At 28.7% G+C, this 13,733-nt stretch overlaps 1 protein-coding gene across 3 annotated transcripts in view; it reads left to right on the forward strand.

Annotated features, from left to right (window-relative positions):
- The window catches only part of LOC107445741 (MAM and LDL-receptor class A domain-containing protein 1), a 62,948-nt gene that overhangs the window by 2,797 nt on the left and 46,418 nt on the right, over nucleotides 1-13,733 (forward strand). The window contains exon 1 of one of the 3 annotated variants that reach the window (XM_087164377.1): nucleotides 989-1,127. The exons of 1 other annotated variant lie outside the window; for it this stretch is intronic. The gene's annotated coding sequence lies outside the window, so the exon portion shown is untranslated. Of the gene's footprint in view, nucleotides 1-988; nucleotides 1,128-9,755; nucleotides 9,892-13,733 lie in introns of those variants that run through there. One more of the 3 variants, XM_087164376.1, reaches the window with a different exon arrangement.

Raw genomic sequence — 13,733 nt, forward strand, 5'->3', positions numbered from 1 at the left:
TTTTACAGGCTTCTACTGTGTTTTTTCCCTTATAATCGAGTCTTAAATTTTTTCGATAAATTCCAATATAATTCTTTATGTTCTTTGATTTTTAAGTTTCTCTGTGTAGGAGAGTACTAACATATATTAACCCATTACATTCCCTGTACTTTAAAGTGCTGTCTGAACTAATGAAAGCACTAATTCATTTAAAATACTTGCTATTTTATTTTTATATAACTTATAATAATTATAACTTATTCTATTTTTATGTAACTATATAACTTTTAAAATGCATAAGATAATGCGGTTACTAATTATTAAGATATATAACGTTATAATTATTAAGATATATAACTTATTTTATTATTTCTATACATTACCGATTTTATTTGACCTGGTTAGATAAATAGATAAAACCGGGTTTTAGCATATGTTCAAAAACTATTTACCTAACCCTCCAAAATATGTTTTTTTTTTGTACTAAATGTTTTTATACTTAAAGTGCTAATTTATCATTTAAATAAAAATTCAAACAACTTTATAAGGAGTTGCTGAAGAAAAAAAACCCTTCAAGACCAGGTTTGGCTCAATTTCCCTTTTTTAATTATATCATTATCAACCATATGATGATAGATAATGTATTGTTAATAAATAATCTACCATTTGTTTATGTTGCATTTTCGTTCACTTTTTCTTTTCTACAAAAGTGAGCGCAAATACGTTCCTTTCAAAATGAAATTGTCAGTATCTTTTTCTGTGAAACAGCAACAATCAACTATTCAGCCTATTTTCAGGAAACCGCATAAACATAAATTTTCAGATTCAATTTTCATTTTCCCATCGTGTCTCTCCGTGTTCAATCATTGTCCAGTTCAAGGCCAAGGATAGAACTATACGTTCAGATGGTATAATATGATAGATACGCTCTACAAAACTAAATCCATTTATGTCTCTCACATTTATGGAGAACTTATTGTTGGCCGTTTAAGCCTCAGATTACGACCGACCTTTATGAAGGTTAGAATTGTCTTCTTTCCGGAATGTTGGAAACTGTCCCGTGGGCTTTCACTTTTTGTGCATTTTGCGACCAAAAGCGTAAACGAAAGTTGTTTTGTCAACTGGAAACTTCCGCAAAGAGGAAAGCAGTAAGTAATTTATGGTTTTTTGAATCATTTCATTTTTTAATCAAATTTTAAAATTTATTGCAAGGAGTTTCATGTTGCAAGAAATTAAATCTTAGAAATTTTTTAAATCAGTTTTCAAATGTATGTCGGATACCGGTTATTGATAAATATTACCGGTATTACCGGCTACTAAACCGGGTAACTAACTATACTACCGGTAATATAACTAACTATATAGGTAACTAGCTATACTAGGTAACTAACAGTGGCGGTAAGAGGTATTGATAACCGGCATTGCTAGTTTATGTCCATAAAAGTCAGTAGCATTAAAATGAAAAACCTGAATGATTAATTTTAAACTAAGGAATCTAAATAAATGTTGTTATAAGATTTATTTTTAAATTATCATTTTCAAACTTTTCATATTGGATTTTTCTGCAATAGTTTAAACATAAAATAAAGTATTTATAAGTTTACAATTTTTAAATATTTATTGGATACTACTTGGCGAATATTTAATGCATTGCTGGTTTCGTGTGTCCATAAATGCAAGAATTTAATAAAAAATGTGATGAGAATTAAAATTAAAATAGTACGAGTTTTAAACGAATTAATCATCCAAAATTGGGTATTTTTATGAATTTATAACGTAATTACTATTTTTAAAAGGTTCATGTTGCATTTTTCAAACAGCAGTTAAAATGTTTGAAAATATATAAATAGGTTTTAAATTTTTAGAAATTTGAAAAAAAAAATAAATAAAAAATATGATTGCTGCCTATTTAATGGATTACCAGTTTGTGTAATGCTAGTAACATTTTAATGAAATTCTAAATCAACTAATCTATAGGTATCTTGAACATGAACCTATAAAATCCAAGTAATGATAATAATAAACAAAACTTGTCCTGAATTCGCTTTCTCTTCTATCTTAATCTAGAATGATACAAAGGAAATTGAACTATTAAGTTATTTGTTACATTTGAAAGAGATTGAATTTACTAATTTTTTTGAATTAATGTTATAGAATCAAAAAAATGGAAAAAATTGAGTTTACAATGACCTAATAATTGAAAGATTTGAGGCAATATAATAATAAATCACATTTGTGAAAATTTTACAAACCTAGTTAGGATTAAAAATGCTATGATTTCCATAAATGGAAAAAGATATTTCAATATATTCTTCTGTAATCTAGTTCTAGTTTAAGAAACTTGTAACTATCTTAAAATAATACTCATGAAAAGTTTGTAGAAATGTCCTTATCGGAAAAATGTGGCTTTTCACTATTTTGCCCGAAGCTCTTCAATTTTAATAATTTTTATTACAGACAAATTACAAGTATCATACAAATCTAAACAATCTTTAACCTTCCTTTTCCTCTTATAAAAATAATAAGTAAATAATAATACTGAAATAATAAGAACTGACATTGTCCAGTTCAGAGTATATGAATGTTAATTGAATAATAGGAATTGAAACTATTTTGTTAATCGTGCATTCCAGTCGTCTCAGTCGTTATTTATACACAATCTAAGTAATGTATTATAAAAAAATAGTGCGCGGAGTCTCTCCGCGCGGAAGAAGTTAAACTTTGTAACCTGCGAAGCTAATTGTAGAAGAATCAGCAGTCGTAGAAGGATCACTAAATCTATTCAACGACTCTTTTTCCTGCTCCGCTCGCTTCCGTGCTCTGTAATCAAGGTAATATTGTGCATTTTTCCCTCGTGGACCTCTTGAACCAGTGGAAGTGCTTGTGGTTGCCTCATCGTCTCGCCATGGAAAATGTATTTGTATCAATAATGTATGTGAATGCGTCATAATGTAATTTCAGAAGAGAAAACCTAACAATCAATTGATATTCACAAGAGACGTACCTTGACATAACCTTAAATCCGTCGCATTGTCCGTGGGATTGTTTTCACTCTTTTTTTACAATTGTTATCCACTAAGTTTGAAAATAAAAAACACTACCCTATTAAATTATATGTGCATCAAATCAAACTAAAAAAATATTTATAGAAAAACAATACTTTTATGCTAGTGAGAACCAAAACAATATGGAAATGAATGAGGGAAAATTGGATCCTACCACGTGATTTACCGGCCAATAAAAATGTAGCGTTAATCGTTTAACGCAACCTTGTTGGAAGTCGCATAAGAAGTATAACTTCAAAAAATAAATAAAAATCTCAAAAGTTGCAGTACTAGTGTTCAGTTCGATTGTTACTGAAAACAAGGATAAATGAAAGAAATTGGGCATTTTTTATTCCTTGTTTGTATAAAACTGTGATTAAAATATCGATAACACTGAAAAAAGAATTTTTTTTTTGTTTAAGATTTTTTTAACTAATTAGAAAAAAGTTTCTCTCTACAAGCTACAGTTTTTATACAATTCCATTTGATAAAACTAACCAGAATATTTTAAAATTCTCTTCAGTGACTACCCAGAAAGTACGTAACCTTACGGCAACCTTGTATCGGAATTTTCTTTTTATTGTCACGAAAATGTTTGTAGTAAAAACCTTTTTACAATAAAGCAAAAATATTGCATTTTCAAAACTTTCATCCTGAAATGATTAAAAACTATTTTTTAAAGTTTTTCTGAAAAAAGTAATGTCACTTAGGTAAAATGATCACTTCGGTCCATGATGACGTTTTAGCTGAGATCACACTAGCAATAGGATGAAATTGCATTGTCCGTTAAAATATAATGACAAGGTGGATTTTAGCTGCGCATACAAGATGTTGCGAAAATAAACCTTATAATTACCTAGATTTAAGATTATTTTCACCCTAAGACTAGCTTTATTACAGAACCGCTTGAAAACCCTAAGACAACCTCGATTTAAGGTTTTTATATAGAAGGTTGTTGTCCTACGTTTTGGATTTGGGTAATGTGCGTAGAATAGAGCAGATTGTGACAGATCTCGTTTTTACATCAGAAGGTTTACGCGTAAACCTCATAAAAACCTTTTTAGGTTTACATTAGAAGGTTTTTGCTGAGTGAAAATAAACCTTATTTTCTATCTGGGTATAGTTCGTTCATCAGGAGTTGGCACTTGGCTCCGTCTTCGTCACGAGGTATCCGACGATACTATTTCACTATTTTTCGGAGAAGGATGTGAATAATCCTGAACAAGGTTGCTATTTGGCGATCGTCTGACAAAAATATTTATTTCGCTATTTTTTAACATTAAATAGTTCATAAATTTGATAATATTTCTCTCTTGTGAGTGAATAGTTTGTCCTTTTCGAGACATTTTGCTGGAAAAACAGCAGTTTTTAAATTTAAAACATATTTCATAAGCTAGAGAGTAACGAAAGATATAATAGCAGATGATAAAGCGAAGAAAGTGACTGAAAAAGAATTTACTGTTTGCGTTTGGTGCGCATTAAGGGTTGTCTCAATTTCAAGAGCGGAGACGTTTCTCCTCTTACTCCCCCGCTGAAACGAACTCTTCTTCCGAGGAGGTGGAGTCAAGTGCCAACTCCTGCATAGCACACGCATGCATATATATATATATATATATATATATATATATATATATATATATATATATATATATATATATATATATATATATATATATATATATATATATATATATATATATATATATATATATATATATATATATATATATATATATATATATATATATATATATATATATATATATATATATATATATATATATATTGAGAAATAGAATTTTAAAAAAGTTGTATTTTAAAAATTCCATTTATTAAGGATTAATTCACCGATTATGCTCAAATTTTATATTTAGCCATGTGAAATTTCATTCTTTACAATAACGTAAAAAAATTTATGCTTTACTATTTAAAATCTTTTTTGACTATTATTAAATAAAATGACGAAAAATAATAAATACTAACTAAAACTTATTTTTTGAATGAAATTTTCTTTGTAATTTATTAATAATAATTGAGTGCAAAATTTTTTCGATCCGCTTAAAAAGTTCTCGAGATATGGTGAAAGAAGCGAAAGGTAAAATTAACATTAAGGGGTCCAAGCTTTGGACCGCTCTCCCGACCGAGCTATTGGAGCCAGATTTCTCAAATTGCTGCTACCCCTACATTTTGGTAGTCAAAAATCCGAATAAATCGTAAAAAAGACATGTTTATGCAGAAAAAGTACGTTTTTGTGTCTGATTTCGTTACCTAAAACATACTCTGCATTAGTTAATGATCACCTGCTCGAACCATTGAGTCCTAGAACGTGAAGATTTGATTATCAGATCGAAAGTCATTCAAGGAGGTTCGTATATTATTCTTGTGCACTGTACATTATTTTATTGGATTTTCTTTTTTTTTTCTCTCGTTTTATGGAGTTAATTTTTAATGATATGAACGGTTATTTATTCAATGGTAAATGTTTCTTTTCTTTAAGTAACCAAAAGCTTGAATACAAAAAAGAACTTAGTACTATTTCATTTCCATTTATTGTTTCAAGAACTTAATCTTTTTGCGTGGGTGTACCTTCTTTTTTTAATCCATTTGTGCCTAGCGTCCTTCTAAAATACAGGTTCCTTTTATTAAAAAAAAAGGAAAATGTTAGCAAACTGCTAACGCAGAAGAAAAATTAACTAGTGTAAACAAATATACGAGTATATTGCCTACTTTATCATATTAGAATTTCCTATACATGGACCACTAGGGTTTACAGCTGGTAATTAACTCCTTAACGATTGGTTAATTTTCAAGAAAACGGTCATAAAAGTGCCTATTTGTTTCTTCTATAACAAAAACACGTATTTGATTAGTGCTGATTTTTTAGTTTAATAAACTAATTTTCTACAATTACCTTAAAAATATCATGATACTGCCTCCTACTGTGTAAAATGAGAAATAAAATGTTTTCTGGGCAAAAGAAATGAATTAGTTTTATTCTTATTGCCTCGTTACTACTGAACACTCCAGCCCGGAAATATCACGGGAGCGAGAAATAGCCGACGAAACCTCACCTCGTCATTTTAACGGGAGCAAGAAGGAAGGGATTAATAGGTTAAAGTTGACAAGAGCTTGAATTTCATACTATTAAGCAAGCATTAGGTTAAGCAAATTCATTTTAATTTATTCTTTCGTAAGCGTTAGTTAAAAATAATTAAATTTTATATGCAATAATACAATAAACAAGTGGATAATTGATTATAGCTTTTACTTGTTCACTGTCTACCTGTTTACATTACACTTATCGTATGCAGTGAAGTAAATAATTAAACCAATGCCGAGCATAGTAAATTTAATTTATTTTTGAAGCTGTTGTTTCTGAATTAAATGTAAATAACAATTGGAGCAAAACCTGCTTTCACTTGCAAATTCACTGTTGTCGGCCCCCAGTACGAACTTGAATTGTTTATTTATCGAGTTTATTGTTTTTGACCTTAATTGAAAGGTTCAATGGAACCGTGACCTTTTGGTGTGAAATAATCGTTAGTGACCTTCCGCTCTTCTTGGTGTTACGGAAATTATGAATTATATGGAATCGTTATTGTTTTACGAAAATCATTGTTATTAGTTTTAAATAATTCTGAATTTTGATTTATTTAACATTAGATACAATTATTTTAACTATTTGAAATGCTTAAATTTTGTTGTTTCAATTTTCAAATTTAGGCTTCGGTTATGATTAAGTGGCGTATCAATTTAAAATAAATAATATGCATAAAATTTTCTTCCCTCTAGGTTTGTGGAAAAATTTTGTATAAATAAGAAAAAAGAGAGATAATTTAGGTATAAAATTTAAAACTCAAAATAAAATGTTAGATTCTAAACTAAAAAACTCTAACTCCAAGAATTAAAAATTGAATTTCTTCAAGGTGTTTTGTCATCGTTATTATTTTAGGAAGACTGACAAAATTAAGTAAAAATATATTCAACTATAAGAGTCAGATCTAATATTTCAGCAAGGAAAAACAGAAACTTTATAAAAATTTACAGAATCATTATTAACGATGGTGGATTGTTTTGGATTGCCTACTGGATATCACTTTGAGGTTTTATAGGTGATTATTGCAAACACCTTTAAGCTTCAACCAGAAATAAAACAGATTTTGATGTTTCATTTCAGTCTTTCTCGATAAGGATTTCTCAGTTTTCGTAGTTTTTATTTTTATTTTTTCTCCACCTAAATACCAATTTGAGTTCGTAAATGTGTTAACATTTTTAGTTTATTTTGGATAAGGATTCTAAAAACATTTATCATGGGTGGTGGGTAGGAATATACACTTTTGTGTAGTGTGGATAGAGTTTTGAATTTGCAATGCATTGTTACATTTCAAATGTTTGTTTTTTTAAAAATCTGTACTGAATTTTCAAACTTTGTTTGAAATTCTCTCAATGTAAAACAAAAAACAACTTGAAATTTACAATCCTAAAACTTATGTTGTTGTTGTCGTTGTCTTTCGCCACTTGTCAATTCCGACTAGCTTATTTTATAGCAAAAGGATACGCTTCTTCTTGGTGTCCAGTGGTGACGAATTCGACTTTTGCCACACACATACGTCACAGCCGTTTTACTGGGAGGGCACATTCGCTCACCATCTATAGATTGTAATTTTGACCTGAACCAGAGCATGATCAATCTCAGTCCCTGACAGATTTAGCGGGAGTGTTCGGGCGGTTGGGATCAAGCTCACGACCTCTTGGACATCGGCCAGGTTGTACCAGCAAATACTACGTGAATTTTACTTTTGAACATTCTTTTGAGCTTCAGCAACAATTGGAACAAATCGAAAAACGTCATTTTAGTTTCAAGATATTGGAAATTTTTCATCACTTTCTGCTAATTTTTTTAATGTCTAGTTTATAATGACTTTTTTTAGAGTAATCAACAATAACAAAATATTTTTTTTCGTAAAACTCCTCATAAAACAAAATTTATAATCCAAAAAAAACGAAAAATATCCACATCATAATAAATTGTTAACTCTTAAAGAGATGATTGTCTCTGAAAAATTGTCCCATAGACTTGAGATTAGCTGCAATAATCAAACAGGACTTAGTTCAGTTCCTTTAAGCATTCGAAATCAAGCTAGTTAGGATAAATAGAACTCCGTTAAGCCTTTCAGTTGAAGTATAGCTAGTCTGGCAACATTTATTCCACAAATGTTAAAAACCACTAGAAATTTAAAACTAATTTCTTTTAAAAGTTTAGCAACCACAATTCCTTAAATAACAAAAAGGTAATGTAAGTCACTTGAATGTATTGTCTGAAAACACACCGGCTAATGTCCATCCTGATTTAAATTTGCAGTTCCGGAAAGGGATAAAATTGGAAATGTGAAATACGAGGAACGCAATACACTTTTTCAAACATTATTAATAACTTTATTTTTGTTTGCTTTCTTTGTTAACGATTAATATTTATATATAGCATTAATGAATAGTAATAACCCAGCAAATTATTCTTATGTATATAAAAAAAAGCAGGATTAATATATATTTTATTTTATAACGATCGTAGCTGAGCCAATTATCGAGTTTACGACGAGCAATGTTCAACTCTTTATAATTTTGAACCTAATACAGACGACAAGGGAATTTCTGGATCAAGTATTGGGAGAAACTTGTCTTCGAGGAGGACTTTTATTGCTGGAACTAACCCGTATTTCATTACATGGAGAGGAAAACCACAAAAACATTCCACGGTTAGCTTGACGTCAAGGAGACTCTAACCCCTGATCCATCTGCCACTGAGTATATTTTACGTCGGTGTTGTCATCCTTGCGAGCCGGGTGCGAAATTCGTATCGATCAGCCATCGCTGAGATTGGTACCCGGGTTACCTTAACGTGAGGTAAATGCTCAATCCCCTGAGCCACTACTTCTCATGAACGTTTAGCAACCACTATTCTTTTAACAACAAAGATGTAAAGTATATCACTTGACTTAGATTGTAGCGAATACCTGCCAACACTCACTTTCTTCGAGAATGGGTTTTCCAAGTGGTAGTAAAACAATTACCTAAAAACTATCTTCCTCAAAAATATATTTATATTTTAATCAGGTTGAAATTCGCTATCGAAAGGACTAATATGCTTTTATATATTTGTTGTAATTATTTACATGTAGTGGCGGTCAAACTGATTTAAAATTAATATTATAATTCAAAAAGTTTAGTGAAATAACCTGAATTTTGCTAGCACTTGAAATACGAAAATAAAATCTTCCGGGAAAACCGGAAGAGTTGGCAGCTATGGTAGTGTCTAATTGCAAATGTCTATTGCAAATGTCCGGTCCGACTAAAATTTTCCACCGAAATTTGCTTCTCTGAAAAGGGTTAAATTAATCACGATGAATAAGACATTTTTAAAAAATTGCACTATAAACAATTAATTGGACACACATTTAGGTACAAACGACTTTTAAAATCGATTATATTTGAGATTAAGAGTTAATGTTATAATAATTCATTTTATCCCAAAACTAATAATAATACTGTTACTAACTACCTTCATAATTCATATATGTGACAATCAATCACTAAACTTGTGACTAAATCTAGTGTGGGCGTAACCTTATTACGACGTTCACCTGTTCGGTGCAGTTATATCCGCTACACTTACGTCAAAGTCTGTTACATTATTGGCTTCTTTTGTTTCCAGTAATTGCTCTTTTTTGTCAGATAACATCGGCGAACAAATTTCAATCAGCGAACATCCCTACATTTCTTGCCTGCTTTGAATGATATTGTTCGTAACACGGCAGCGTTTTATCGCGGTTTGTTCCGGCATAGGATATGACTCTTTCCAAAACTGGTGGTGAGTTTTGAATTTAATTTGATATAAAATTTAAACACCAATTCTTCATATATGATTAAATTAAATTCTTAATTAAGGTTCAAAATATTATTATGTGAGAAATCATTTTTAGTGATTAATTGCGGCAGAATTTTTATTTATAATCTATTTTAACACTATAAAAAATGCTAAACATAAAAAATGGAGTTTAGTATTGCTGGTGAGTTTTAAAATTTAATTTGATTTAAAATTTAAATCCAATTCTTCATATATGATTAAATTCAATTCTTAATGAAGATTCAAGAAATTAATATGCGAGAAATCATTTTCATTGATTAATTGAGGCAGAATTTTTATTTATAATCTTTTTTAACACTCTAAAAAAATGCCAAACATAAAAAATGAAGTTTAGTATTGGTGGTGAGTTTTAAAATTTAATTTGATTTAAAATTTAAGTCCAATTCTTCATACATGATTAAATTCAATTCTTAATGAAGGTTGATAAAATTGCTGTGTGTAAAACCATTTTTATTGATTAATTGTTGCAGAATTTTTATTTATAATCTATTTTAACGCAATACAAAGAATACAAAACATTAAAAATAGAACTTAGTACTGGTGACAAATTTGAAATTTAATTTAATTTAAAATTTAAATTCAATTCTACATATATGATTAAATTAAATTCTCAATGTAGCCTCATAATATCACTATGTGAGAAACCATTTTTATTGAATAATTGTTGTGGAATTATAATTCATAATCTATTTTAACACAATACAAAAAAATACTAGTATAAAAAAGAGAATTTAGTATTAGTGGTGAGTTTGAAATTTAATTTGATTTAATCCCAATTCTTCATGTATGATTAAATTAAATTCTTATTAAAAATCCATAAAAATTCTGTGTAAAAAATAATTATAATTGATTATTTGTTGCAGATCTTTTTATTTATAATCTATTTTAACTCAATACAAAAAATACACAATTTAAAAAATTGGTATTGAGTAGTTAGATTTTGTACATTGTATTAGATTTGTTGAAAGTTAAATAGTATTTTAGTGCTCGAAAAATTATGAAAATAATGAGTTGCAATTTTTCTTCTTCCAGTTTTCATATGAGAGGAGTTTGTTTTTTGATTTCAGTGCATCAATTTTAATTATCTATTTTTTTATTAATGCAATAAACAAATATACATAGACAAGATGCTTTGTTATAGCATTATGATACGGGGCAAAATTAACGGCATACCTCTCATCTTTTAATCTTTAACGAAAATGATTTTCGCTAATGGGAGTAAATTGAAACGTGAATTACAATTATAAACAGAACTATCTGTTTTATTTTGTTAATTGTTCGAAAATAGAAATGTATAATTATCATGTACTTATAAAAATACTAATAAATTTATTCGTAATGGTGGCCAAAAAATAATTTTTAATTAAATTTAGAAATCCATAAAATAAATAAGAGGCGTAAATGTTACTACAACTTTAAATGAAAGAAATAAAATTTTAACTAAAATGCGTAAAAGAGTTGATATAGTTGTACAAAGGCCGAAGGACGATTAAACAGTACCATTGGCGATTAAAAAATGGATGAATATTTTTAATATTCTAAGAATTACTTTGTTTTACTTTTATTTTATAAATTCAATTTAGAAATGAAGTGTTGTCATGTTTAACAAGTTTTAATCCTTCAAGAGGTGACTAATTTATATCAACAGTATTTTTTAAAAATTTTAACTTTTACATTTTTGAAAAAGTGTAATTGAAAATACTACAATTGGTCAGTAGCAAACTTTCAAATTTTGTTCGATATATTAAATTATTAATTCCAAGTCACAACACCATGCTGAAGATTGGAGCAATATCTTTTACTTTTTTTTTCTAAAAATTAAATTAGCAAGCAAACGTATACTGTATTTCTCCCAAAGTAAATGTATTAATAATGTATTTTCGTAAAATAATACTTTTTTGAATAAGAAAAAAAATTAAAATTAGTAAAATTAGTATATTATGACTTTCTCTTACATATTTTTAGAATCTTTGTTAAAAATGGAGTAAAAAAAGTCTACATATTATAAACCGCAAATGTAAACATGAATAGAGTACTTCATAAGCAATTCTAATTGATCAAAATAGTTATCAAAATCTGGCGAATTACTTCCGAGAAAAGCGAGATTAAAGGAAAATAAAAGCGTGTTTGATTTCTCGGGAAAACAGTAAGATAGATTTTTTAACTTCACCTTCATGCTTCATTGAGCAATTAAACTTGATTTAATATTTTTAACTTTATCTTTCCTCAGACTTTATATATTAGATTTCAACAAGTATGTTTGCTATTTCTACGTTAAAATATTAAGTTAAAGGTATAAGGGGTATCATAGCTGATAACCATCACGGTTATTCTGGAGTATTTAATTTTTACATTTAAAGTGCGAGTAAAATAATAATTTCTCTTTTTAATTATTGAATTTTTAAATTATTTAATCTAAAAGGATTTTGATCACCGCTAAATAAAAAAGTTTTAATCATATATACACACTACTCCAAGAATTTGAAAAATGTTAGTAGCCAGTAAGAATATTGGCACCTCTACAATTCCTTGCTTTTTTATTGAATACAGCCATGCATAAAATTTAAATATATACGTTTAGAATATTTATTACAACATTAACAAATATTATTTTTTTTAAAGAAATATCAAAATAAAGAAATATTAAAAAAATGAAATTATTATGATCATTAACACGAATTTACTACCATCATTTAAGTTTTCTAAGACTCGTGGTAACACTGGATTTACGTTTCATTCATTTTACAGATTGCTTACCGAAGTTTAAAAGTCTGTTCTTTAACTATGTAATATGTGAACAATACAAAACAGTTAACGGTAGAATTTTTCGCAGTCTAAGAAAATAAATATTAAGTGCTTTATTATTAAATTCTGTTTTATGCACTGAGGATATTTTAAGTCAGCATTGTGGTCGCAGTGAGCCGCGTGCGGAATTCACATCAAGCAGCCATTGCTCGGATTCGAACCTTGGTCACCTCAATAGGATCAGAGCGCACTATCCTCTGAGCCACTTTGGCCTTGATTTATCTATAACTTTCTTTCGGCTGTGAAAACTAACATTCTAGCATGCGTCAGTTAGCATGCGTCAATGATAGTTTAGTACCAAACTATCATTGACGTCAACTAAATTAATTTGATACTTAATTAATTTTGGAGTTAATAATTCACTTACTAAAATAAAAAAAATAAGCTAAATATTTATGAACTATATCTCAAAAGAAATTGGAAGGAGAAATATAAAAATCGCCACATTATCATTAATGCTAATCATACTTAATTAATTTTGCTAATAGGCACTATTGGTATTATGGTAATTGGTACGGTTTTAAGGTACCTAATGTACAAATATTGGTAGAAGGCATTATATTAACATATTAGGTACCACTTAAAACTACATCAATGCTGGGAAGCTTCAATAAAGATACTGTGAAAAAGAGGTTCTATACTGTCTCTCTATAGAGAAAAAGAGGAAATCGAGTGATTGCGACAAATTTCAACTATCATGAGTTGGCCTCGAGCAACAGTATCGTATCAAATGATTCTAAATGCATTTAATCTTTATTTTGATTGGATGAACTACTAAATACGTGTTTAGCTTAATTTAATAACGTAAAACTACTTGGATGGATGAAATATAATTATAAATTTAAAAGTTTGAATTATTTTATTTTTATCGTGTTGGTATATGTCTTTCCGGTTTGTGCATGATTTCGCAGTGTTCCTCAATTCTAATATAACATTTGCTTACTCTTTATAACCCCGAATTGACATTCATCTAGTTAATT

This window comes from Parasteatoda tepidariorum, chromosome 5 (genome assembly GCF_982258835.1).
Source record: "Parasteatoda tepidariorum strain Cologne lab strain chromosome 5, Ptep-v5.0, whole genome shotgun sequence".
Taxonomy (NCBI): Eukaryota; Metazoa; Arthropoda; class Arachnida; order Araneae; family Theridiidae; genus Parasteatoda; species Parasteatoda tepidariorum.